Source organism: Anabrus simplex, chromosome 9, assembly GCF_040414725.1.
Source record: "Anabrus simplex isolate iqAnaSimp1 chromosome 9, ASM4041472v1, whole genome shotgun sequence".
Taxonomy (NCBI): Eukaryota; Metazoa; Arthropoda; class Insecta; order Orthoptera; family Tettigoniidae; genus Anabrus; species Anabrus simplex.
In genome coordinates this window covers 169409203-169436103 of record NC_090273.1, presented here as the reverse complement: position 1 = coordinate 169436103, position 26901 = coordinate 169409203, and the positions used below count along the sequence as shown (strand labels likewise).

The window sequence follows — 26901 nt, the reverse complement described above, 5'->3', positions numbered from 1 at the left end:
ATCGTTTTTCAAATACTAAAAAGGTAGTCTGTTCTTTAGTGATACTTTTGATCAGCCATTCTGAAAATAAGAGCAATTAATCCTGTGTAACATGATATAATTTTGTTTTTTGTATTCTTATTTAGTCATTATTTATAGCACTTGACATAAAGAACTGTACACGCACCTTCCGGAGTCAGCATTTGTGTTTTGGAAAACACTCTCCATGCAGACCCTGGTTACACCTAGTGCATACTGTTCTGGCCCTCCTCCTCTTTTCCTTAGTACTGCATACAACACAGTTGGACTCCTTCTTCTCAGGAAGCTTCCTCACCCCCTTCGGTCCTCTTTGATCGTGGATGGCACTTAATTTTGTGGTAATCCACTCCTCCCCTAGGCTCTCATTATTGATACTGTATAGTTCAGTCTAGATTTTATTTTCCCTGATCCCTTATTGTTTTCCTTATAAAGAATGTAGCTGTTCAGTACCATTCTAGCAATGATATTGAATGCCACCTTCTTCCAGTACCGTACAGTCCGCCTCTCATCAAGGTAACTGTATAACATCATGTCTGAGGTGTCAATCCCACCCATGAATTTATTATAGGATGTTATTATGGCTGGTTTAGAATTGCTGTTGGCACTGTTGTGGGTTGCTGGAATTTCCTGTTCTTGGGCTATTGCTTGGCTGGATAGGAGAATGACTGGGTTCTTCTGGGACTTCTTTTCTCTGAATGCACATGCTAACATTGGACCTGACCTAAAATACTGTTTCTGTCCAACAGAAAATTTATTTTTAAAATTCTGAGGCAAATATTTCCTATTTCTCCTAACAATTCCTGTTATATATGTACCAAGAAGGTATAGATGGCGCACAAGTGGTACAGACATGAAATAGTTGTCAACAAAGACATGGTAACCCTTGTTGAGGTAACCACCCATCACTAGGAGCTTTTTCACAACAATGTATCCCAAACCATGTTTTATAATATTGTCTCTGTCTTCTTGAGATCTGGCACCCCTGTAGGTAAAGAAAGCCAGGCAGTAATTGGAAACAGAATCACACAACATCCAAAATTTGATCCCCCAGCAGTGGTGGTGTTTGTTGGGCAGGTATTGGAGAAGGCTGGTTTTATTTTTAGTTCCTACAAGAGACTCATCAATGCTAATCTCCTGATGTGGTGTATAGTGGTGCCTAAACACCCTGTTGGCATGATCCACTAATGGTTGATTCTTTGCACAGGGATCATATCCTGTTTCTCCTGGCACTGGCAATCCCTCATTGTTTACAAGGTGAAAGAACCGCAGCAAGTGTGAGAACCTATGTTTAGTAAACATTTTAGGGAACCAAGGGTTGAACTGGGAAGGCAATGTAGACCAGTAAGAGGCAATGGTTGGTTTTCTGTTGACACCCATATTAAGAAGACATGCAATAAATCCTTTCATTTCAGGCAGTGTGATCCTGACCCAATTCTTTAGAGAGGCAGGAACATTATCTCCCTTACTTGTGATGAATAGCTGGGCATATCGATTAGATTCTGTCACCATAAGTGATAGAATAAAATCTGTGAAAAACAAAAGGAAGTATGCTATTGGAAGAGACTCACGAGGTGCCATGTGTTTGGGGCCAGATAATTCATGATATTGAAATGGAAGAGAGAGAGGATTTTCAGGTGACAGAATCTCTCTGTAATCTTCATCATCCATATCATCATCATCACTGTCAGATATACTGTGAGCATTTATTTGGGTTGTTTCTGGAGCACTATCATCACTGTCTATAAAATCCGAGTCACTCTCGGCTATAAAGTCACCGTCATCGTCTAAATATTCTAAATAATCCAAGACTTCGGAATTATTTAGCCTAGAACTTGGCCCAGCCATTAAAAAAATGAGGCCTACTCGCGGCACGAAAATCTAATAACACGAAATGTTAAACTAAACTTCACTTCAGAACACCGATGAATGTTGAATATAAACAAAATATAACAAACAATAAACTACTATTAAAATGGAAACAATATAACGAAGGAAAACACGTATTTTGAAGCTTAAACCAGACTATACTCGCATACAGCACACTTCAACTAGCCACGCGGTAAACATACACGGTTTTATCATTTCATTTGTTTAAAACAGATGAGTGTAGAGTCTCTATCTCTCGAGAAAAGTGTAAACTAATTCCAAAAGCTACTATTGCTGCCTTTTCCTGACATCTGGGAGTCTATTATAGTACTGATACAGCCATCCAAACACAGAGCCGATGGATCGGCATGCTGAGTGTTTTCAGCAATACCACTCGAGCCGATAGATCGGCTCGCTGAGCGTATAAGAGTTAAAACAACATTTTAAAGTTGCTATATATCATAACTTATGATTGAGTTCAATGCCCTTATTGCGAAGCAAAATAATGCGTGATTCCATATGTTTATTTTACACCGCGCGCAACCAAACGTGACGTCGACTTGTAGCATTACCAATACGAAATCTCTGTAATCTGCCAGTATGTCATTACTATCAGCTGTTTCCAAAATTCTTTTTCAAACCTCTCGCTACATATATGTTATTTTGACCGATAAACGATGACGTATACATCCAACACATTAGGATCTTATGCTATATTGCTAGATCATGTAACTACGGACTTAAGTATCTCACACTTTACTGGTAACACTCACTTGCATTTCTTATATATCAGTATTATATTCAACCTATCGGCACATGCCTAAGGCACATGTGTAGGCAAACCAAAAATTATGCGATTAAGTGTTGTAAATGACTTAGCTCGCTCATGGTTGGTCCTGGTCCAGCTGTTCTGCTTCCCAAATGGATGTAGTTGGGTCTGTGGTCAGGTCATGGGTTGGACATCTGGTACATCATCTGCTTCCTCATCATGGAATTGCTGTCTGGTTTCTCGTCGCCTTCCTCATCATGGCTCGGTCGTATGGCAAGATGTACTGGTCCCCAGCTCGCTCCATCATGTATATTTAGCACATCATCTTCATGGTATTCTTGTCAGCAACTAAAATATGGATTACAGCGCAGTGAACGGCCATTATATAATCCTTTTTGAAGTTTGTAATCCTTGAATTATTATTTTCTTTTGTTGGTCTCCGACGTATATCTTCGGTCTCGTCGGTGTTAATTTCAGTGAATCTATCTCTTTTTGTATGAGATCCTTTTCTTTTAGATGCTGGCTTGGTCTTCCTTAGCCGGGTATATATCAAGTGCGCTCTGTATCCGCCCACGCGTATTTCGTGGTACTAGCTGATTTCTTTTTTTAATACCTCTAATCAACTCTGCTTATTTTCCGGTGAATTAACTTGTTTTATTCTCTTTTCCGACGCTTTTTCCTTTAGTATAGCCTCCGATCGCTTCTTCTTCCTTTAAAATTATAGCGCGGTCGGTAGTTCCGTCTTCACTCTCCGTTAAAAAAAATTAAGATGGAGTTTTCTTAACAATTCGTAGTTTTCTACTTTTTTCGTAAAACAATACAGTAGACAGTCCACTGTCCGTTTCACTTTCAATACTCGACCTTTCCATGACGTGTATGGCCTTCTATGCCACCGCATCTGGTGTCTATTCTTTGCTTCCTATAGATCAAATGGGCCATACCTTCTCTCGGCGCCATTTTGAAAGCTGTCGCGTAGGTGTGAACGGGCACAACGCATTTTAGGGCGAGCTTAGAAATAATTACAAAATACATCATTCAAGGGTACATTATTGCATATACAAAGGAGTTTCTATTTACAGCATGGGTTGTGCATGAACTACTCAGAAGTGTGGTAAGCCTTGAAACAATGACACTCTCACATAAGTACAAGTGCTTGTCAGAAGCATATCCAATACCATCATAGGTAGGAGCTGCAATTCGCACCGTGATTGTGATTTGGTTCCAATTCCACTGTCTTGTCCTCATCCCGAGACCAGTACATGTTACGCTGGGGAAGAAGGAGAGTTCCAAAAATTCGTCACAACTCAGAAATTGATGTTCTCACACTTGTATCATTCTTCTGAGCAGGATATCTGTTGAGTTTGTCGGTAATCATAATAATTAAGTTATCATTAAAAAGAATAGAGCTGGGCCAAGTGGCTCACAGAGTTGAGGCGTTGGCCTTTTTGGCAGGTTCGATCCAGGCTCAGTCCGGTGGTATTTGAAAGTGCTCAAATACGTCAGCCTCATGTTGGTACATTTACTGGCACGTAAAAGAACTCCTGCAGGACTAAATTTCAGCACCCCAGTGTCTCTGAAAACCGTAAAGCAAATAACATTCTTTATTATCAAAAAATAAAGCAAACATAACTCGACAGGAGAAAGTCCTTCACATCCTTGAAGCATTTCTTGAGAATCAATCATCAACAATCCTTGAAAATCGCACGATATAAACCTCACCATGATCCATATTGACAAACATTCACATAAATAAGAAATTAAAATGAAGGTCCATCTATTCAAAGACATTTAATATGAAGTCAAATCACTTACAGTATGGGACCGGTGTGCATGGTTTGACATCGCAAAAGGGTAAGTCTCATATACAACTTTGATTAGCTACTTGCTCCTTTATATCACGAGTGGTAATTCCGGTTTTCTTCTATTTTCCGGCCTATTTGCTCAGCACAAACCTTATCAACAAACAGCCCATCAATTACGATTTTCACTCAAGTCCTTTTGGATTTGCGAGGTCCTTTCTATCAAATAATTCAATCGTACCATCTCAAGTCTACTCAATGGTTGTATACTTGTTTAAACACAACTTGCACCAATACGCGTTACACGGCAAGGCAGAGCACACAAGATGGTTATTTTAATTTTCAACACCAGTGTAACAGCTCAAGTCCAATTTTAATATTTTAATTGTACATGTACAGAGCTTACTTATTAGGACTTTTCATTTTAGATTAATACAAATGGCAATGACATATGACAAAATTCGACTAGTGGACTTCAAATTCACTGAGAGATTCTTTTTTTGGCTCTTTTGCAAAATAATTTGTAATATGTACATACTATTTTTAAAGTGTTAATTTGATTGTATTTGCACTATACATTGTCTATGGCTGAAGATGACACATAATGGGGTTGAAACCGATCACAACGTATAAGTGATTTGACATCACAGTAAATGGTATTGATCATGTTTGTCTGTTTTCTTCCACTCCAGTGAGTCGCTTCTTGGTTTGGCAGTCTGAAGTTTTGTTGTTTGTCACCATCAATTTGCTCAGCATTCTTGAAGCATTTGAGGCGTTTAGATGCAAAAGGGACATTGTCCACTTTTTAAAAAATTACAGAAACTTAGAAAAACTTATAATTACTCATAGAGTTATGAAATCCTTGATTTCTGTTCACTAACTCATTAACATTCGATAACAAAGGTTAGGTGTGCAATTTCCAGTTACAGAAATCATTAGAAGTTAACGGAAAAAAAAATTATAAAATGTATAATGTACCTTTTGATTGGAAATGATGAATAAAGTGCATTTCAAAAGAAAAATTTTATTGCTAAAATCACAAAATTTGCATTTAAAAACTGAATGCAGCATCCAACAGAAACTTTCAAATATTCAGAAGTGGAGCATCTTCCGTAGCTTCGCACATAGTGCCATCTTGGTTCAAATCTTGATCTAGACCTGCATCAATGATGAACTTGTGAAATTTTAGCCTGTCGTCATTTTGCCAATCTGCTCCATAATGCTTAGTGAGAAAAGTATCCACATTTGTCTTTTTTTTCCTTTTTGATGCTGTTGCCTTTGATGATTATAGGAGCTGCTAGGTCACTGAACGTTTTCATCGGCTTGCAGACAGATCCTGGTGTCCTTGTGTTTAATCTATAGACATCTACTCCTTGAACCAAGATGTTTCCCTTCTTATTTCTTGTCAGAAGTACTCTTTTACAACTCTTTATACTGAAGTTCCATTTCCCTACAGGCTTCACGATTGTCTCCTTCGATGCTTTCCAATCATAATATGCACAACAACTACTTCCTAGTTTGAGCACTTTAGAGTGTTTTGAAATTAAATCAATATACTGTTGAGGATCATAAATCGACTAATTTCTTAATGTCTTTCTCAATTAAACCAAAAACACAATCAGGTAGCAGAAAGCTGTGACCAGCGACCGGGAAGATAATCTGTACCTCTGAAATATTCACTGGAGCTTTTGATAGAAAATGAGCAACCATTGCAATAAGAAAGAAATTCTTATTTTGTCCTCCACAGCCATCACTAACAAGATGAACCACTCGGTACTGACTGAGGTCAATTTTACTCAGAGTGTCATACAAGCATGATGCAATTTCATTAGCACCTTTAGGAAATTAATTTTCTATCCAAACATAGGAAGTTACATTTTCATGTGACAGTGGGTCTTTTGAATGACCTCTTGCTATAGTAAAATTGAGATAAATTTGTCGACTATAGTCGACAGTTGACAGTCGCAAGTCAATATTAACAACTGAGGGTCATCTTCTTTCAGCAGCTGGTAAAAGGCCTTAGCTCACAATGAATGTGCTCGTTTTTCAGTGATGAATTTTATTTCCTCATGGGTGTCTCTTTCAGTTAGCTGCAAACGTGTTGAACAAACATCCACGTGCGGAGAACCAAATCCAAGGTTATACTTTCTGTTAAAAACTTAATGGGATACTTTCAAGTTAGTGGGCTCCTCTTGATACATTTTCATGCACCTTCAAATTTGCTCGTAACTGTAATATTCCCTTTTGAAATGTAATTCTGTGTCATGCTCATCTGTTTCGCCTACCCAGGGTGAGAAGGCATCTACCTGAGGAACAGGCTGATCAGTCCTTTCCTGATGTATTCTCAGATACTCTTGGCATTACTGACTGACCTTATTGAATATAAGATTGAGTTGACCAATTCTATTCCAGTTAGGTTTCCACCTTATAGACTGTCCCCACCTAAAATGAAGGCTCTTAAGGAAATCATCGATCAGATGTTAAAGGAGGGTATAATTTGACTGTTTAAGTCGGCGTATTCATCGCCCATTTTTCTTGTGCCGAAACCCCAAGGTGGCTTCAGGCCTGTGTTTGATTACAGGGCTTTGAACCATAAGGTGGTGTTACAATCTGTACCCCTCCCTGATCTGCACTCGTGTTTTTCATGGTTTCATGGTTTCAAAAGGCCAAATTCTTTACCATCCTCGATCTTGATCAGGCATATATCCAGATAGTTCTAGCAGAAGAATCGAAACATCTAACGGCTTTCGCCGCGGATTGGAACTTGTATGAATACACCGCATGCTTTTTGGGCTCCCCACGGGGACAGCTGTTCTTACTAGACTGTAAGATAGGGTCTTCTCGGACATCAAATTTGATTACTTGTATCACTACCTCGATGATGTCGTGTTTTCTGAGAACTTTTTTTTTTTTTTTGCTAGGGGCTTTACGTCGCACCGACACAGATAGGTCTTACGGCGACGAACTGAGACCTTTGAAGAACACTTAGATCATCTAAAGGAAGTACTTGATCACCTTTGTAAGGCTGGGTTGACTGTTAAATTATCTAAGGTAGCTTTTGCTAAGCCTTTATGTCGTTCTTAAGGCATATTGTGTTGCCCGTTGGTGTTTCCATTGACCATTCCAGAACACAGGCTATCTATGATTTCAAACCACCTAAGGACATCAAAGGCATTGCCAGGTTTATAGGCATGGTGAATTTTTTTAGGAAATTTATTCCTAATTTTGCTAACAGTGCGACACCCCTGAACTTACTGCATAGAAAAGGCGTGAAATTTGAAATCTCAGCAAGCCGCTTTTGAAGATCTGAAATTAGCTCTTTGTAACACCCCTGTATTAGCCATGCCAGATATCTCTAAGAAATTCATTGTCCAAACAGACGCCTCGTCATCTGCTGTTGCCGCTGTCCTCCCTCAGAAAACGGAACTCGGACGGCGGCCCATCGCCTATGCTTCTAGGACCTTATCGACTCAAGAAGCCAAATATTCAATCTATGAACTTGAGGGTTTGGCAGTATTGTTTGCCCTAGAGAAGTTTTGCCTTTATCTGAAATAATAGAGTAAAATTAATATATTATTTTGGGTCCACCTTTTCTTCTAGCATCTTACTTCGCATCGACAATTATTTCTAGTTTATAAACATCTTGAGAAGACAATGTCACGATACTTTAATTTCAATTGATCTCTGAATGAACAACATCATCGCTTGAAAACCAACCTTTTTCGATTTCCACTTTCACAACTTGTCATTTTTATACGACGTATGGGACCTTTTTTTATGGATCTCTATTTTTTAACATAATATAGCGCTTCTCTGGACTCCTAAGCCTCCACACGCAACAATTACCTTGTTCCAAAAAACTGAAGAGCCCTTCCAACATCCATGTGTTTTGACGTCTATGAATACCTTAAAAAATGACGTAACTTCTTCAACATTTTGTATTGAAAAGGTGGACCCAAAATAATATATTAATTTTACTCTATTGTAATCACAGTTCAATACGGATCTATCAATATGAAACTTATTTCTCTTAATTTATCTGGAACATATCAAATTTGAATTAGAAATGGATAACCAAGCCTTAAGTTGGGCGTTAGTTAGGCCTCGTCGTACTGGATGTATCGCCCTTTCGGCTATCAAGATTTCTTCATTCCAATTTGATGTGAGGCACATTAGAGGATCAGAAAATGTAGTTGCTGATGGACTAAACCGCATGTTTTCAAATGAAGTGGAGACCAATGAACAGGAAGATAGTTCTTCTCTTCCCATGCCCATACCTTCGGGTATCAATGCTATTCTGTCTGATGCCCCTATGTTATTTCAGGATATTGAGAAATATCAATGTGAAGATCCAGTGCTGGGACCTATGACGGAAACCCTTTCTTTTGGGGAAGATGTTGTCCCTTATGTATTGAGGAACGGGCTTTCGTATTGCCCTTCGAGGCACGATCAGAAGATGAAAGTAGTGGTTCCAGCTGTACTTGTGGCCATTATCTTCAAATACTATCATGAGACCCCCTTAGGGGGCCATTTAGGCATCTTCGAAACACTGGAAAAGATGTAATAGACAAGAAAAATGTTCCACCTATCAATACATTTATTGTGAATGAATTATTGCACTAGTACCGGTTTCGACCTATCTTGGCCATCATCAGCTAGCACACTAGTTTACAGTCGTAGGACAAAATTACAAAGATGTTACGTAAGAGCATCCGGATGTCTAATGAAAAATGGAAGTAAAATATATTGCAGTATGTTGCGTTAAAATATCTCTGATTAAAAGTGGTGATGGTTAGAATAAACTAAAACCTATTGATTGAGCATGGACATGAGTACATAAACACATTAAAATATATATGCCACATCATAAGACACTAAAAAATATAGCACATTAAACACATTAAAACATGGTATATTTTAAAAACGTCTGTTAAAATTTGAGTTCATGTTGTGTTGCATTCATTCTTCAATCCTCTTGTAGTTCTTGTGTTGATTAAGTTGAATATCGAGAATGTTCTATGGCTGATATACTTTGTATTGGTATATTATAAGAACTCTTGTCATTAAAATTTGAAAATTGAGTACTGTGTAATTCAACTGTTGATGTAGTCAGGTAAGATTAATATATATACAGCAAGACAGGGTTTGATGTTAGAGCAGTTGGTGGTGACACTTCTCTCGTCTATGCACGTTATATGGTTGTTATTGTTGTTGCTGTTAAACAGTTTAATTGCACAGTACTCAATTTTCAAATTTTAATGACAAGAGTTCTTATAATATACCAATACAAAGTATATCAGCCATAGAACATTCTCGATATTCAACTTAATCAACACAAGAACTACAAGAGGATTGAAGAATGAATGCAACACAACATGAACTCAAATTTTAATAGACGTTTTTAAAATATACCATGTTTTAATGTGTTTAATGTGCTTTATTTTTTAGTGTCTTATGATGTGGCATATATATTTTAATGTGTTTATGTACTCATGTCCATGCTCTATCAATAGGTTTTAGTTTATTCTAACCATCACCACTTTTAATCAGAGATATTTTAACGCAACATACTGCAATATATTTTACTTCCATTTTTCATTAGATATCCGGATGCTCTTACGTAACATCTTTGTAATTTCGTCCTATGACTGTAAACATGTGTGCTAGCTGATGATGGCCAAGATAGGTCGAAACCGGTACTAGTGCAATAATTCATTCACAATAAATGTATTGATCGGTGGAACATTTTTCTTGTCTATTACATTGAATCCAATCAATACGGAATATGAAACTTATAAATAATAATACTGGAAAAGATCCGAGAGATGTTTATTTGGAAGAGTATGGACGGTGAAATTCGAGAAATGGTAAAAGCTTGTAAATCTTGCTTGCTTAGCAAGCCCACCTTGTCCACCAAGCTAGGGTTATTGTCATCGCATCAAGCGTCTCACCCCATGGAACGTCTATATATAGACGTCAGACCTTTCCCCCAATTAAAGGGGAACAGAAATAAATTCATTCTGGTGTGTGTAGACAGCTTCACCAGATTTTCATGGTTGTTTTTAAGCTGGCCACCCCTCAGTCTACAATTTCTTGTTTGAATACCATCTTTGCTTTCTTGGTCCTTGTCAATACATAGTTTTTGATAATGCTAAGGTGTTCACATCTAACTTATTCCGAAAATTCTGCTCTGATCTGTCCATATCACATGTAACGATCTCTGCTTATTACCCTCAACTGTCTCTGGCTGTGCGGTTCAGTCGTAATCTTCGATTTGCTTTAATTGCCTTTCATCATGAAGATCATTCCAGGTGGGATACTTCCCTGCATTGATTAGCGTCTGCTCTAAATTCGGCTGTTCATGAGTCCCACAAGTTCACTCCAGCATCTTTCATGTTTAAGTTTGTTCCCAACACGCCGCTCTCTAATCTTTGGTCACTTAATGACATATTGCCAGAGACAACAGATCCCAATAATATTATAGATCTATGGAAGAAGCTTCTCATGAAAACGTTAGAGAAAGATATGATCATGGACAGAGGCCCACCAATTTAAAAGTTGGAGATCAGGTCATGGTTAGAAATTTTGCACCTGCAAGCAAGCTTGCTCCCAGATTTCATGGGCCATGCATTATTTTAGATTTCTTAGCCCCTGTCACCTTATTGGTCAGCAACCCAGCCACTGAGAGGATATTTAGCGTTCACCTTTCTCAGGTGAAATCAGTATAAATGGCTCATGTTAGTATACTGACCACTAAATTTTGGCAGTAAACGAAGGTTATCTTCCTTTTTTTTTTTTTTTTTTTTTTTTTTTTGGTTAACGGCATGGAAACTTGAAATTTAGGATGTAATGTAATTGTAATAAGGAGGCCTTCTGCCCCGACTATAAGGCAAATTATTTTGTACAACCTTCCCTTTGATTAAGAATTACCTGTTGTCCATGGCCTGGTGGCCATTACCTAGCTCCTGTCCCCAAATTCCAACCTACAATGTCGCTCGCCTAATCACTACCTGCAAAAATAGTACTCTCAACTCCATCAAACAATCTCTGTCGCCAAGTTAATTATTGTTTCAGTGCCCTCTCAGCTGTTGGCGGCATTGTCTCAACATCTAGCGAGCGATACCAGCATGGGGTAAGGGCCCACTCCACTCTAGTCATGTCTCCTTCTGAACGGCGCGCCGGAGATCCATCTTTCTGGCAAGGGCTGAGGTGCGGTAACTTTACCGCCAACCCATCTTGGAACTGTACTTCTACATCTGGTCTGCGGCAACCATCACCAAAACTACCCCTCTCATAGCAGCGGGAGAGGTGTATTTGAAGGTACTTGGGGGATCCGAGGACACCACCCTGGTATCGGCGGCGACCACCGATCTTGCCTTCATAATTAAGCTAGGCACCATGGACTTAGACAATGGTGGGAAGACTTCAAGATGGGGTTTCAAAATATTATTTTTCTCTAAAATGAAATTTCAGCAAGAAATTTTGCCATCTGTGAAATTCCATCATTAAAATTTTTCTTGTCTGTGTCACGCCAGGGAAGGACCTTTGGTGGGGCGAGGTCTATACCGGGAGGTACACCTCAACCCCGTACATTTAAATGAAGCGCCTTGAAGAGAGTTATCTATCATATAAAAATTGAAACATCTAGTTCAAGAAGCTGGGACGTTGATCAAAAGATGTCACTACTAGACGATGGAGTAATAGGTTATTTTAAAGTTTCCTAAACTGACTGGATTTCTTTGTTTTGTTTTGGTGTATCACAGGAAGTTCGGACCTTTCTCCATAAGCCGTGTATACACTTGAGCATTCGCCCCGAATGAGCATGGGTGTGCCCAGTTTTGCTCAGATGAGTACAGGGCGAACCGAACGGATCCACATGCCTCAGCGCGATCCGAATGTTATCGGTACCTCAAAGTGAGCACGTGCTTTGTTCATGCTCATTGTGGACGGTTGATGAGGAGTGGGGTAGCCCGAACAGTATGAGCCGACTGCTTCCGCTATGCACATGCGATCTCGCTCGTGCAAGTGAAGTGAAGGAAGAGTGTGAAAAATAATTTCAAGTTGAAATGGAATTGTCCCAGGATATCTCTCTTATCCTCCTGGGGTACTACCACAAGTATCCCGTTCTGTGGAACCCCAAGGACGAGTTCTATTACAATACCTTAAAAAAGTACGATGCTTGGAGTGAAACTGCTGCCCTCATGCAATTTCCAAAAGATGAGTGCCGCGAGAAAATTGAAAGCCTCAAGGAGGGAAAAGGCAAGAATGAAAAGAAGCAACACTACTGGATCGGGTAAGTAGGTACTGCAGCTGTGTTAAACAGAATAAATAAATAAAACTGAACTACCCGAACTTTTGAGATCAATGGCATTTGCTTCATCACATTAATGGCTTGTTTCAAAATTTTGAAGAGGTACTGCAAACTTGTGTAAGAATCTCCTGTAGCCAGAAATCGCAGAGTCACAGCTGGGCGTTTCCTAAATGTTCTGTCCTCTCTCTCAATCGTAGCCCTGATACTATGCAATATCCATTCAAAATCCTCAGATGACATTCTTGTAAATTTTTTAAAATTGTCATCTGTTTCATGTCCGATCGTTTTTAACAATTGAGCATTGCATCTCTCTTCACACAGTTTTCTTTGCCACCACCGCTTTCTCCTTTTTGTTTTCAAGGAATGCAATAAACACATATAACAATAACTGGCAATGATCAATTTTTGATTCGATTCACCATTGTAACCTCAGGTCAGGCAAAACACTACACTACACCTAAACACAGACGGTGTTCTCGGTCCGCACGAGGTCCGAACACAGTGGAAACCTGCTCAACATATTGGCTGCGGGTCGTGCTTGTGCGCTCCCGCATCGGCAACGCATGCTTATTCGGGGCAAATGCTCGAGTGTATACGCGGCTATAGATGTCTCTACGAAAGACTCTTGTGCACTCTTGTGCAAGGTGAAATAACTAGAAATTTAAAGAAGTTTTGTGTTTATAGATTTTCTCAACTGAATTGACTTTCAAGTTTGCAACACTTCCTTCTCATCCCTTCCAGCTTTGGTTTCTGACCAGTCAGAAATTTTGTGTATTTATATTTCAGCCAATCATAGGCTTCTTGTAACTTTTTGTCTGTCCAACAAAGTGAAAGGGTGTGTCTGGATTTAGTCCCAAGCCTTCTCGAAACTTCCTCTCGGGTATAAAAGCTGTCGCTTTTTCGAGTTAACTTGTCTTATTGATCGCGGAATTACTGAGAGTGTGTGTTAAGAGAGGAGACGGGGGTCCTCATTCTTTGGCAGGCAGAACATCAGCCTAGGTAATGACCACCAGTTTTCTATCTCTGTAGTTATCTCCGCAAGCTGAATTCGAGGGGAAGGTTCCTATCTTTAACTATGTAACAGTCAATATCCTAAAAATCTAAACTTTCTTCATTCTCAAGTAAAATTTCATGCAAGTCCTAAGGACTTAAACTGTAAACCGGAGATAGAGAGTGCGTTACACTCTCAAATTCCCCTTCAATTAATTTGAGGTGACTCTTGTAACTGATTTTTTTCCCTTGTAAATCGTAAATTAACTTGTCCTTCTAGTCACCTCAGTAGTTTGAGCCTTTGCGTCATCATGCTGCAAGCCCAAGTAGGGTTTTAACCATGGTTTTCTAGGAGCGCAAGTGTACACCTCCATACATTTTTGAGTTTGGGCCAGTAATTTAACCCGTACTAGATACCCCTGTGTAAACCAAAAGGTAATTAATACGGTATTGTAAATTGCAGGTTGTACCTAGAGAGGCCTGAAGGTGTAAATGTATTGAGCAGAGACGCTCTTTTCCGTCTTGTAATAGTTAATGGTTACCTTGAGTAAGCCGTAAGAGTTCAGGAGTGCTGTAGAGCATGTAAGCTCTTTTGTGGTAATGTAATAGATATTTGTGTGGCGCCTTTGGAAGGCCGTAACTTGTCGGAGCAAAGTGCTCTTGAAAATTGTGTTTTGGGAGATTTCTCTCCTTTTCTGCCTAACTAAATGCAACATTAGTGATGTTGGAACCTTGTAAATTAGGAGCTTGAAGCTCAAAGTTGTAAATGACCAATTCTTAGTTTTTCTATTTTTGTACCAACTACCTCTGTACCTGAAAGCTTGTTATTTGTTGAAATTTAAGATCTGAAAAGAAATATAAACTTTATTTTAAAATTTTCAATTAATCTTTGACTCTCATAGATAGATCCATTCCAGCACGCACCTTCCTTCACCTTTGCGTTCCACAGAATACCCGGGAACACCATCTATTACTTCGGTTTCTCTATAGAGCTCATCTGGTTTTACCTGCACCACATCCAGTATTTTCTTCCCTCTAGTTGGTTCCATCACTTTCTGAATCAGCTCTACTTCCCATATTAACTTACTTGCCATTTGTTGGTCATGCTTCCTGTCGTTTGCATTACCTTCTCAAATGACATTTGGTAAATTCAGATCTCCCGCTACAATCACATTCCTTTCCATATCGTTTCCTACATAGCTGATTATCTTATCAAATAATCATAAGTCAGTGTCAGCGCTACCCAGGGCTTTTTTTCTGGAAAAAGAGGTGGCGGAACTCACAGGAGGGGAATTAAGGAAGAAGACATGGGATTTACCGAACATTTAAGAAAGCATGTAATTTTCATTGAAACCTACTTACACTGAATTCAAAACAATTTCCAAATTTTTGACATTCTCAGTTCGTTTTCTGGTCTTTCTTTTTGTATCCATGGCTGAATGACAACCTTGTAACAACCAAGTTTTGACATACTTCGTTGGATCAAATACCGTCAAAGGAGGTCCAACAATTCTTATAAATAGTAAGGAGGTAATGGTTTTCACTGACAAATATGATCTTACTGGAGTCACAATCAAGTTCATCTGAGAAAATCCCCTTTCACACTCACTTGAAGATATAGCTATTGAGCTGAGAGTCCTCCGAACCCGAGAAAGTTCCCTGGGCATTTCTTCTCTGAAGTTCAGATGATCTCTGAAGGCTCGAATAGCTTCTCTTTCATTCACTTGGAATCTTCTTGCCAGTGTGCCTATTTCTGCTTCTCCATACAGAATATTTTCTCTTGAGTTTGCTGGCCAATTCTTTGAATCCAGAACTCTTGCACATCTTGACAGTTCAGTGTCTTCTTCGGAAAGTAATCTTTTCTGTAGAGAAGTTTTAAGTTGTTCATAGAAAGCACTAGGGGAGATTGGTGCATCATAAATTCTGTTTTTCTTATGCAATGGAACACCCTTAAACTGTAGATTTGCAGCTGCCTCAAGAGCTTTCTGATAGTAAGGCTCTGGGACAGACCTCCTCTTCTCACAAATATCAACAAGACACTCGGGCTTTGTAAAGATCAGCATTTCTCTCCTGCAGATCTAAGCTTAGTTCAGACAGTTCTTGCAAAGCATCGCAAATTAATCCCAGATCCAAAATAAATTCCACAGATGTTATTTTCCTGTGAAGACCTTTATAAGTGCATTTTTCCTTTCTGTCACAACCATCTTCTGATTTACCTCTTTCAAAATGAAGTACCAGTGCTTCAAAATCCTGCCAAACAGCCAAAACAGTTCTATAGCTGGATGTGGGCAGAATTCTTCCAATTTTTAAAATCTGCATCTCCAGTGTAGCTGCACATGACTGGAGCTGCCTTGCATTCTTTGGAGAGGCATTATACATAACATATACTTTGTCCATAAAACTCTTAACTCTATTGATGCCAGAAACCTCTTTCACAACACCGTGTACTGATAATTCCTGTCTATGGCTAGCACAATGCCACAAAACAATGGCAGGAAATCAGTCTTTGAAAAGTTTTGAAACTCCTCCACGTACTCGGAACATTACTGCGGCAACATCACGTCAGTGAAACTAAATTTTCCTCTAGAAAATCTTCTCTGAACCCTGGTGCTCCCATAGAAAACATCAAGCTTTTGTAGATTCCATTTACTGTTACGTCATGTAACTCAATAAAATCAATGAAAAGGTTGACTGGTTCTGCCATTTTTATTTCTTCAATGTAGGTGCGAACATATACTATCAGAACAGACTTTTGACTTAGAGTGGTTGATTAATCAAGAATAAGAGAGAACTTGCTCTTTGAATCAAGTACATTTTTTATCAATCTTGTTCTCATTTCACTGCCTATGTGGTTTACTATATTTATACAGGCATTACTTGAATGCAAAATTCTCCCCATATCAATCCCGTTCAATTCTTGTAAATCAATTTCAGTTTCAAAATTGTAGAAAAACTGGTTCTCTTTTGCTACCTTATAAGCAGTATGAAATACTTTACAATTAATTTCTGTTTCTCTCTCTAATGACTTTAGCATACTGCCTCAAGTTTTTCTTTTTTCCTTTCTTCAGTTATTTTATTAGCACTTTTATGGCCAGCACTTTCTTTGTGGTCAAAAGTCTTTTTCCTGAGAGATGTTAGCTTCTGTTAACAATTTTCTCCGTAAGATACAATTTCACAGTTTATCCACTCTTTTGATAGTCGCATACCCACATTCTTCTGTACACCTGAACTTCCAACATTTTTGCACTATGAGCAACCTAACTTGCCGTCATCAAAATACAACCAATCGTTTTCCTTTACAAAATCGTTCTTTTGTTTTACAGTCCAACAACTAGGCCACAGACTTTGAAATTCACTTTGAACTTTACAGACGGTTATGGAACTCGTCGACACATCTGTTGCTTCAAGTTCCACACTTGAGTTTGATGATACTCCAGCTTGATGGACTGACGAACTGCTTGGGCAATTTTTGCGTTTGGCGGTAGGCACACAAAAATATTCTGAAATTCTTGTCATTCTCGCCTCGTCTATTGCCGTTTAAGAAGTAGTGAAAACGACGGCTGAGAATGCAACAAACACAGGCAATTATCTACATCAACGAACAACTGTACTCTATATTGAGGGCAATCCACATCAAACATAAGTAGAACTGGGACCAATATACAAAACAGCTACAAAGTGAGCAAAGAAAGAACAAGAACGAATACCGTATATCCATGCTGCCCGCAAACCGGAAGAATGTTTTCGATTTCGATTCTCAAAATAACAAGGCAATATGCGATATTTTCAATTAAGGTCATTTAGTGCGGGAACAGTAAAAATAATATTTTTAAAATTCCTTAACCTGAAAAAAAAAAATCATATTTGAAATCTAAATATTTTTTACAGATTTGTATTCACGAAGAGGTTCCGGTGCGTTCTGCCAGAAAAAGAGCCCTGGCGCTACCTATTCCCAGTCTGTACACTCCAAAGACATCAAGTTGCCTATTACCCTTAGAAATGAGACTTACACCTAGAATTTCATGTTTGTCATCTTTAACTTTTTCATAGCTTACAAATTCTTCTTTCACCAGAATGAAAACTCTCCCTCTTACCATTCTTATCCTATCTCTACGATACACACTCCAGTTCCGTGAGAAAATTCCTGCATCCATTATATCATTTCTCAGCCATGATTCAACTCCTATCGCAATATCTGGTAAGCATATATCTATTAAATTACTTAATTCTATTCCTTTCTTTACAATACTTCTACAGTTCAACACTAACATTTTTATGTCATCCCTACTCGACTTCTAGATCCCTGAACCCTTATCACCACTCCCTAGACCACCCCGTTTCCCTGATTGTACCTCCCAGTAACCCTTCTAAACAAATTTCCTATCCATTGCAGTTTATGTGAAGGCCATCTGAATGCAGATCGCTACCTCCTATCCACCCACTAGGATCTAGAAATCTCTCTCCCAGTCAATATCCCTCCTACACAGTATTCCACTGATAATCTCTGCTTCCTTAAATCTCACCCATGCTGAATTTACCAGATCCCACACATTCCCAACTATGTTGGTACTTATACCTGCTTACCTTACGTTGTTAGTACCAACGTGAAACACTACCACCTTCTCCTTTCCCTGCCCCCTTCTCTTCTACTTTCCTCAACATCTGTCTCAACCTAATTCCTGGATAACACTCTAACCTGGTTTCCTTTCCTCCACACACTTTCCCCACACGTCTAACAATGGAATCCCCTATGACCAGAGCCTCATCCCTATCCACCTCATTTGATCCCTTTCCCTCTTGGTCAGCTGCTGACAGCTGCAGAAGCTTCTTCCTTCTGCAGTGACTCGTACTGATTTCTCACAGACACTTGTCCTGAATTCTGATCCTGAATAGAGCCCTTAACCTGCAATCCCCCTCGACCACCTGTCTTCTACAATTTCCCCTCCCCCCCTTCCTTCCCATCCCTCTTTTACACCTACTGTATCCTGTACAGGATAAAAACTGCCATTAATTACTGAATACCGAAAGGAATTGCACAATTCTAATCTGTAGTTAAGCCTATCCTAATTACAACAACAGAATTCCAGTAAGACAGTTTCTACAGATACTTCTACTATACTACACAAATATTTTACAGTAATAGAACAAGCACGCTAATTTCTAATAGGCAACTACAATCTTTTTCTTCTTTTCTAGCCTATTTCAATCCACTGCTGGATATAGGCCTCTTCCATATGCTGCCATCGTTCTCAGTCTTGAGCCACTTGGAACCAGAGTGTTCCAGCCAACAACTTTATGTCATTGAGACATCTCTTCTGGGGTCTTCCACTGCCTCTCTTGTGTTCCCATGGTCTCCAGTGAACAATCCCAGAGGTCCACCTGTCGTAGTCTTGTCGAGCTATGTGTCCTACCCATAAGAAACTACAATACACTACAATAATTTTAAACTACGTTGAGACGTATCCTAATTACAATATCTTGTTACTAAGCACAAACAGAAATGAAAATTGCATGTTTGAAATTCGCAAGAACTATTCAAAGATAACTAAACATACGTAGACAGATTATTATTAAAGTAATATTTTATCCTACTATGCTCTAATAGATACACGCGAAAGATAGACACAAAAGATACACACACACATACACACAAAGATACACATGAATATAGCAGGCAAGGTACTATTCTAATATACCGTATCTACACTAAAATTCTTAACTAAAATGTAGTTATATGATTTTTACAGCTGGTGGATTACTATTCTTTTCCCTACTACATGGGATGGAGAATAAAAGTGTTCTTAAATGCTGAAAATAAGAGGCTGTCTGCAATAATTTCTCAACGAAAAAATCTTCTGTCATAACTACGCCAAGGACTTAGAACTACCAATTATCGGAATACAATAATCAGCTGATTCTTGCATTTGTTTACTCAACTACCATACACTGTTTGATCTCGTCAGAATGCAGCAAACAATCATCAACTGTTGAGTAATTATCCAGTGAAATACCGTGTATTCTCGTAAATAAATAAATGAATACTAGATTAAAGCCACTATATTTATTTAATGAAGGCGAGCTTTCAGCCAAATTGCATTGGCCTTCATCAGGGCATGTTAAGTTGAGTCTTAATGCTATAAGCCAGTCTGCCATAGCAGAACATTTCTACAGTACAGACCATGAAATCCTCTTTGGCCATCGCACCTGTAAAAGACTTCTATGCTCGACTGGTAAGGGAAGCCATAGAGATAGAGCTGTGCCCAAATAACATCAATAAGGAAGACAGCTTCAAGTTATCAAATACATGGAGACCTGTACTGCAGAAATACATGCATAACACCACCATGGCACAGCGGGAAGCACTCACGAAACCATCGACAGAGGGCGGTGAATCACAGCACGACGATCCTTGAGTCCAATTAGTGGGGTAGGTTGTGGATAGTACGGTCGTGACTTCCACGTTTCTTTGAATTTCTTTGCTCACAGTCGGAAGCAGAACTTAACATGCCCTGATGAAGGCCAATGCAATTTGGCTGAAAGCTCTGCTTCATTAAATAAATATAGTGGCTTTAATCCAGTATTCATTTATTTATTTATTTATTTATTTACGTTAATACAATGAATCACAAAAAAACTATGTTCATTACCGTGTATTCTCTTTAACTTTTTTAAAATCAAAGTTTACAGGCGCATCATGTTATTTAACTGAATATCTTCTTGATAGTTTGAACGGATATCTATACGAAATACCGGGTTTACTGTCTGCATGAATGTAAAAGCTGCAGAAGTTACAACTCCTTATGATATTCTGCCTTTGTAAATATTATACCAACAAACCTACAGATATTTTTAAAAAATTAAAAATTAAAAAGTTTAAAAAATTATTACCTAAATTATTTCCTAAACCTAAATTCAAAACGAATTACAACTAGCTAGCCTACTTAACCTAGAAAACCTATTCTACTGAACACCAACTGAACTACTTGATATAATAATATATTCAAATAAATGTCACTACTCGCAATTTCTACAAACAAGCACTAAACTCAAATATATAAATTGACATTCAGAATTAATTTCAAAACTTGGTCTTCCAGTAACCTCAAAATAGGTTTTATACATCACTTCCCTAAGCCTACATGCTTGAGATGATTTCTTGAAAACAATTTAATCCATTCCGGGATGTCCCTATCATATTACTGAGTTATCAATAATATGGAAAAATGGCATTATACGAAAGGAAAACAATCCAAGCACTATGGGTTGTGTATGACCCACTGGCCTAAATTGGATTAAAAAACAAACAGGGTTACTTCACAGCAGTAATAGAGCACACCATACACCCAGCATCTCAACATCGAGTGGTGGTAAATAACTCTATGACTTTCGGCAGGTGAGTCGGTTTAGATAGGGTGATGGGTCCCCTGGGTGTTGAGGTGATCCAGAGTCAGTCTGCTGTCACTAATCACAGTGTTTCACCTTGTCTTTCAATGTTAGACAGCATCCGCTACACACAATCTTAGAGTACACTGGAATTAACCACTGCAAACAAAACAAGAAATTTGACTGCCTCCTACAAAAACAGACACCAAAAACACATGGAGCATAACAGAAGAATAAGCCACTTAAGGAAAGGACTTAACTATGCAGTAGCACCTAATAGAAGCAATCCAACACCTCCCAACCCAATTTGCAGAAGAGATCTACTGAGAAACGCCACCACCATAAAACCTGACCAAAAAAACACATCAGGATCATCCTACCTGCAGACAAGCGCTGATTACACACTTAAAATAGAGCAATTACTCACCGATCCTACATTCAGAAAAATAAGGAATCCTACCAACCCTATTAAGAACAAACTCCACAGATTAGTAAAAATTTCCAGTATTCCAGCCAAAATAAAGAAGAAGAAAATTTCCTTGAACCCCATACCACCTAAACTGAATGACCTCCCATAAAGAAGACATATCTCTGCGACCTATTGTGAGCGCTATATGATCTCCGTTACCTAGCCAGACTGCTTCAACCACATCAAGGTGCCGCTAACAGAAGCATTTCCGCTACTAGAACAGAAACTCTCAGGAGACTTATCAACACGATCCAAAGAATGCCTTCACACCACATATTTCTGTTTCAACGGGCAGTTCTATGAACAGACAGAAGGGGACATAATAGGATCACCTCTCTCTCTCTCTCTCTCTCTCTCCAATAATTGCTAACATGTGCACTGATCAGCTAGAACATTAAGACCACCTACCTATTATCGATATAAACCTGTCCAGGCGATAGCAGCATCACATGACGAGGAATTACTGCTAGTCAGACACACGCACAGTGCAAGTCGTATCAGTGCTGTCCGTGTGTAGAATGCAACTGACAACCCATGCATGTGCCAATGTTAACACCACGACATCGGGAACTACGACTGAAATGGGCATGTGACCATCATCACTGGACGTTGGCGCAGTTGCATGGTCTGATGAATCCCGATACCTTCTTCATCACGCCGATGGGAGGGTGCGAATTCGTTGTCTTCCAGGGGAACAGCTCCTTGACACCTGTACTGCAGGACAGGGACGAGCTGGCGGCGGCTCAATCATGCTCTGGTGAACATTCACGAAGGCATCCGTGGCTCCAGTGGAGCTCGGAGCAAGGCACCACAATGGCCAAGAAGTATTGTACACTGGTTGCAGACCACATACACCACTTCATGACGATCATGTTTCTCAATGGCAGTGGCATTTTTCAACAAGAAAACGCGCCATTTCACAAGGCCAGGAGTGTGATAGAGTGGGTTGAGGAACACAGTGGCGAGTTGCAATTGATGTGCTGCCCCCAACTCGCCAGATCTTAAACCGTATCATGATTTATAAGTTTCATCTCCGTATTGATTGGATGCACATATATAGACAAGAAAGATGTTCCACCTATCAATACTCCATTTATTGAGAACAGATTCACATCAGTACGGTTTTGGCTATTTATAGCCATCATCAGCTGATATATTACAATATTGCAACCACTAGACATTGGTGTATGTCACAAAGGTGTTGTTATTGATTAGAGCATCCGGATGTCTAATGGGGTTAAAGATGAAATGTATTGTCATAATGTTTTGTCTATACGGGGCTGAAATAGTATCTATGACCAATGTGGGAGTGAAAGGCAATCGAAGTAGATAAAAAACTGTCGTTCCTGGTTGTCCTAACAAAATGTAATACCAATGGGATTCTGAGCCATGCAGTATACAGAAAAAACATGCCTCCTCTCACCACCAGCCATCACAAAAACAGGCTATTCTAACATCACTGATTAACAGAGCCATAGCGATATCGGACATAGGACACGCTGAAGAAGAGAAAAAACACGTCTTAGAACCCTCGCTCAATAACGTCCAACGAGTTTTTATATAAACTTTATTGCGCACAAGTTGTGCAGTATTAGGATAATTAATCAATACGGAGGTCTATGATTGATTCACACGATTTTTACACGACAATACGTGATATCGGTCACAATGTTTATCACAGAGTTCACATATGCACATCGAGTCCGGGTCGTGGTATGTCTTCGACCTACAGATTTTGTGATGGTAGCCGTGGACTGCCATGGAATTTACAAAATGTCACAGCTCCTGGTTTGTGCCGGTCCATGCTCTGCTCATCATGGCCTCTGAAGAGTAGAACTCTGGCCATATCTCCTTCTTTTTCTTCTCCCTCTCTAACCGCAGTTTCTTCCAGTTCTCTGTACAGGGCAGATTGAATTTCCATCTCAGGTCCTCTATTAGAAATGTTTCTCTCGCGAGTTCGTACGCTAGTCTTGACTTGGTGTACTTTGAAATTCCGAGGGCTGCTTTCAAGAATCTGGCTTTCACTTTTTCCATTCGTATTAGGTCTTCATAGCTTAACTTTTCCCATGTTATCTCTATTCCGTATGTTAGTGTACCGGGTGGTACACCTCCATGCCGCTAATTCAAACCGTGTGCCAGTTGAAACTCCTCTACTGGAGGAAGTCTGAACTTTATCTACTGTGTTAATTTTCAAGTTTCTCAGAAGATGTCACTACTTGTAAAATTTTGAAGTTCTGAACTGGGTCAGTTTCGATTCATTTTTGTTTTCTCTGTAGCAGGAAGTGTGAACATTCTCTTCTAGATGGCACTACTTCAGAACTACCATTGTGCACCCTAGTGTGAAGTGAAGGAACTTTTTTTTGAAGAAATTTTGTACCGGTATGTATAAGTTTGCTCTTTGTTAAATTTCATTCAGTCATTGTTTAAGTTGGCAATATTAACCCTTTCTTTCTGCCAGTTTTAAAACTGGCCAATCATAATTTTCTGTAATTAAATTTCCACCAATAATGTGTTTCTTCTTCATCTTGTGTAGGGGTTTTCGGGGGTAACCAATAAAATTCTTGTGGGAGGGTGTTCTCATTCCTGAAACGCCTCGAACTTTCCGCGAGAGTATATAAACTGCTGATTTTCAGGTCTCCGCGCCACTTCAGTAACATCTTTCAGTGTGTAAAGTACGTAGCAGGGGGCGGGAAGCGCCTCTTTCTTCGGGCAGCAGTTCAACCACAAGGTAATGGCCTTTTAATAACTTCTTTTCTTGCTAGCTCAGCAGTTTAACTCTCGGGGCAGGTCCGAAGCCTTCCACCATGTAACTTTTCCCGTAAAATGTAAAGACCCTCGGTATCAATTCTATCTGTTTAAACTATAAATTGGGATAGAGAGTGCTTAACCCTCTCGAGCTCCCACTCATATTGCTTTGAGGTGAACTTACTTTCTCAACTGTTTCTTCCAGTCTAGTGTAATGTAAGTTGTTTCCTTCTAAAAGTCACCTCTTTAGTATGGGATTAGCCCTTGCATTACCGGCCTAGTGCCAAGTAGGTTTTAAACAAAATGTATTAGGAGCGCAGCTTCGCCTCCTCTTAAATTGGTATTTTAGAGGCCAGGTAATTAACCTGTTTCTTTACTTAATAGGCCTTAGTAGGTTGGGTATTTTACCCCTGTTTTCATGTCCTGGGAGGACAACTTGAAAGTGGAGTTTGGTGTGGCCTTTGATAGGCTGGAACTTAAGAGCGGGTGCTCTTTTGAAATTGATTTTGGATGCCTCGAGGAGGCTTTATTTTGTAATTGGGAGCAAGTGTTCCTGAACATGATTGGGGTCTTCTGCCCCTTTGTCGAATCTTGTTTTTTGGGTAAAGTTGGGCTAATTGCTCAAGAATTGTGAATCCGGGGCTCGAAGCCCAACTTCTGTGAATACTGTAATTGTACATTTGTTACCTTGCTACTCTGTACCTGCCATTCTTGTTATTTCTTGATTTTGCTAAGAAAATATAACCTTGTTAAATTTTATCTTAACTTTAATTTCGTATTCTGAGACCTGTTCACCCCCGCACCTTCTTTCACCTCTGCTGTTCCACAGATACCTCGGAACAGTTAGAATAGGAACGATTTTGGCTTCAAAGAGGGCTATAGCTGTTTCCAGGGAAAGTTTGCTTAATGGCATGATGTCGTAGATGGCTTTGGTTGCGGCAGCTGCTCGTTGTGTTGTGTGAATTCTGAATGAGTGTGCTGTTGTCTGGACCGTTACGCCCAGATATTTGAAGCTGTTCGTAGTTTGTAGAGGTTCATGTTTGAGGTAAATTTTGTCCCTCGCGGATAGGCGTCCTCCTTTCCTGAAGACCATGTGTACTGTCTTTTCTGCGTTTATTTGCAGTCCGTTGTATTCAGCCCATGTTCCTAGAGCATTTATTCCTTTCTGGATTTCGTTAGTATCGTGAGAACCCATCACTACGTCGTCTGCGTATATATAAATCTTGAGGGACGGAGCGGAAGTTCTTATTGCTTGGACCACGTCATGTGTGGCTACGTTGAACAGAAGGGGACTAAGGGGGTCTCCTTGTAACACTCTGTTTGTCTGTTTAATTTCTTGCGAGGTTGTTACGTTCACAATTAAGTATTTATTATTTTCCACTTAGTCGATACAATGATTGCTTAAGGCAATTTAATGGTTAAAAGTGGTACATGTTTCGTATTTTATCAACATCTTCAGCCACATAACACTGTTTAGATGAAAAATATATAAAATTGACAAAGTAATGCTTAAGAAGAAGTGTCCTTAAAATTAACATAAGATTGACAACATTAAAACAAACAAAAACTCAAGAGAAAATATATAAATTAGTACTACAATTGAAAGCAGTTGTCAAGGAAACACTTGTACGATATTCCATAGAGAGTATGTCCTAAATGAATATTCTTTTCTTAATAATTCATGAAAAAAGGTCAAATTATAAATTATACAGTTTATAGGTAATTGTCGAAATGAAGAAAACCGGATATCACAATGTGATTCTTATTATTAATGCAGATGAAAATATAACTAATTCTTAGTTGTCAATTCTTAGTAAGCCTGCTTTCCTTTGGAACAGTAACTCCTGTCATTCTTTCACAGTCTTGTGTCTGGTGTAATATTGATGATGCGTTCTTCCTTGCTCTTGCACCTCAGGAGGTGGAGGAGCGGGGGATATAGGTGTGTCAAGAACCTCCTTGCTGCCACCTATAGCTTTAACTGAGGAGGAATAAGTTGTAGGGCTATCTGTAGATGGAGAATTTCCAATTCTTTTTTCGTGATCTTTCTCAAGCATTTTCAAATATACTAGAATTTGATAATGTAAAGGATTCTTATATTCTACAGCCTCATTAAGGTTATCATTTTTCTTTATAAGTTGGTCTAGATGAATGTATAGATCTTCATATGTGTTCATTAAGCTGCCCTTCTTTAATTTCTTTATGATGGTCAGGTCTTGTTCTATGTTGGTAAATTTATGACCTGTGGCAGTCATGTGTGATCCCATAGCTGAGAATCTTCTATGTTTTTCAGCATTCACATGTTCCAAATATCTAACTTTAAAATTGCGGCCAGACTGTCCTATGTACTCTTGCATTCAAAGCATGTGAGTTTATATATTCCTGAATCAAAACATTTATCTTTTTCCAAGAGATTTATTGTATCATGGTTGAAAATACTATGTTTCATGTTGTTATTGGTGGAAAATGCAATTTTGACATTTTTTCTCTTAAATAAATTTGTTATTACGTGTATGTTTGGAACATGTGAATGCTGAAAAACATAGAAGATTCT

General features: G+C 39.0%; 1 protein-coding gene and 1 pseudogene across 2 annotated transcripts in view; both read right to left on the bottom strand.

The window, feature by feature from the left end:
• Window positions 1-26901, bottom strand: part of LOC136881199 (tRNA (uracil-5-)-methyltransferase homolog A) — a 390729-nt gene that overhangs the window by 307345 nt on the left and 56483 nt on the right. The window lies entirely within an intron of this gene.
• LOC136881144 (piggyBac transposable element-derived protein 4-like) lies at window positions 61-15816 on the bottom strand (annotated as a pseudogene).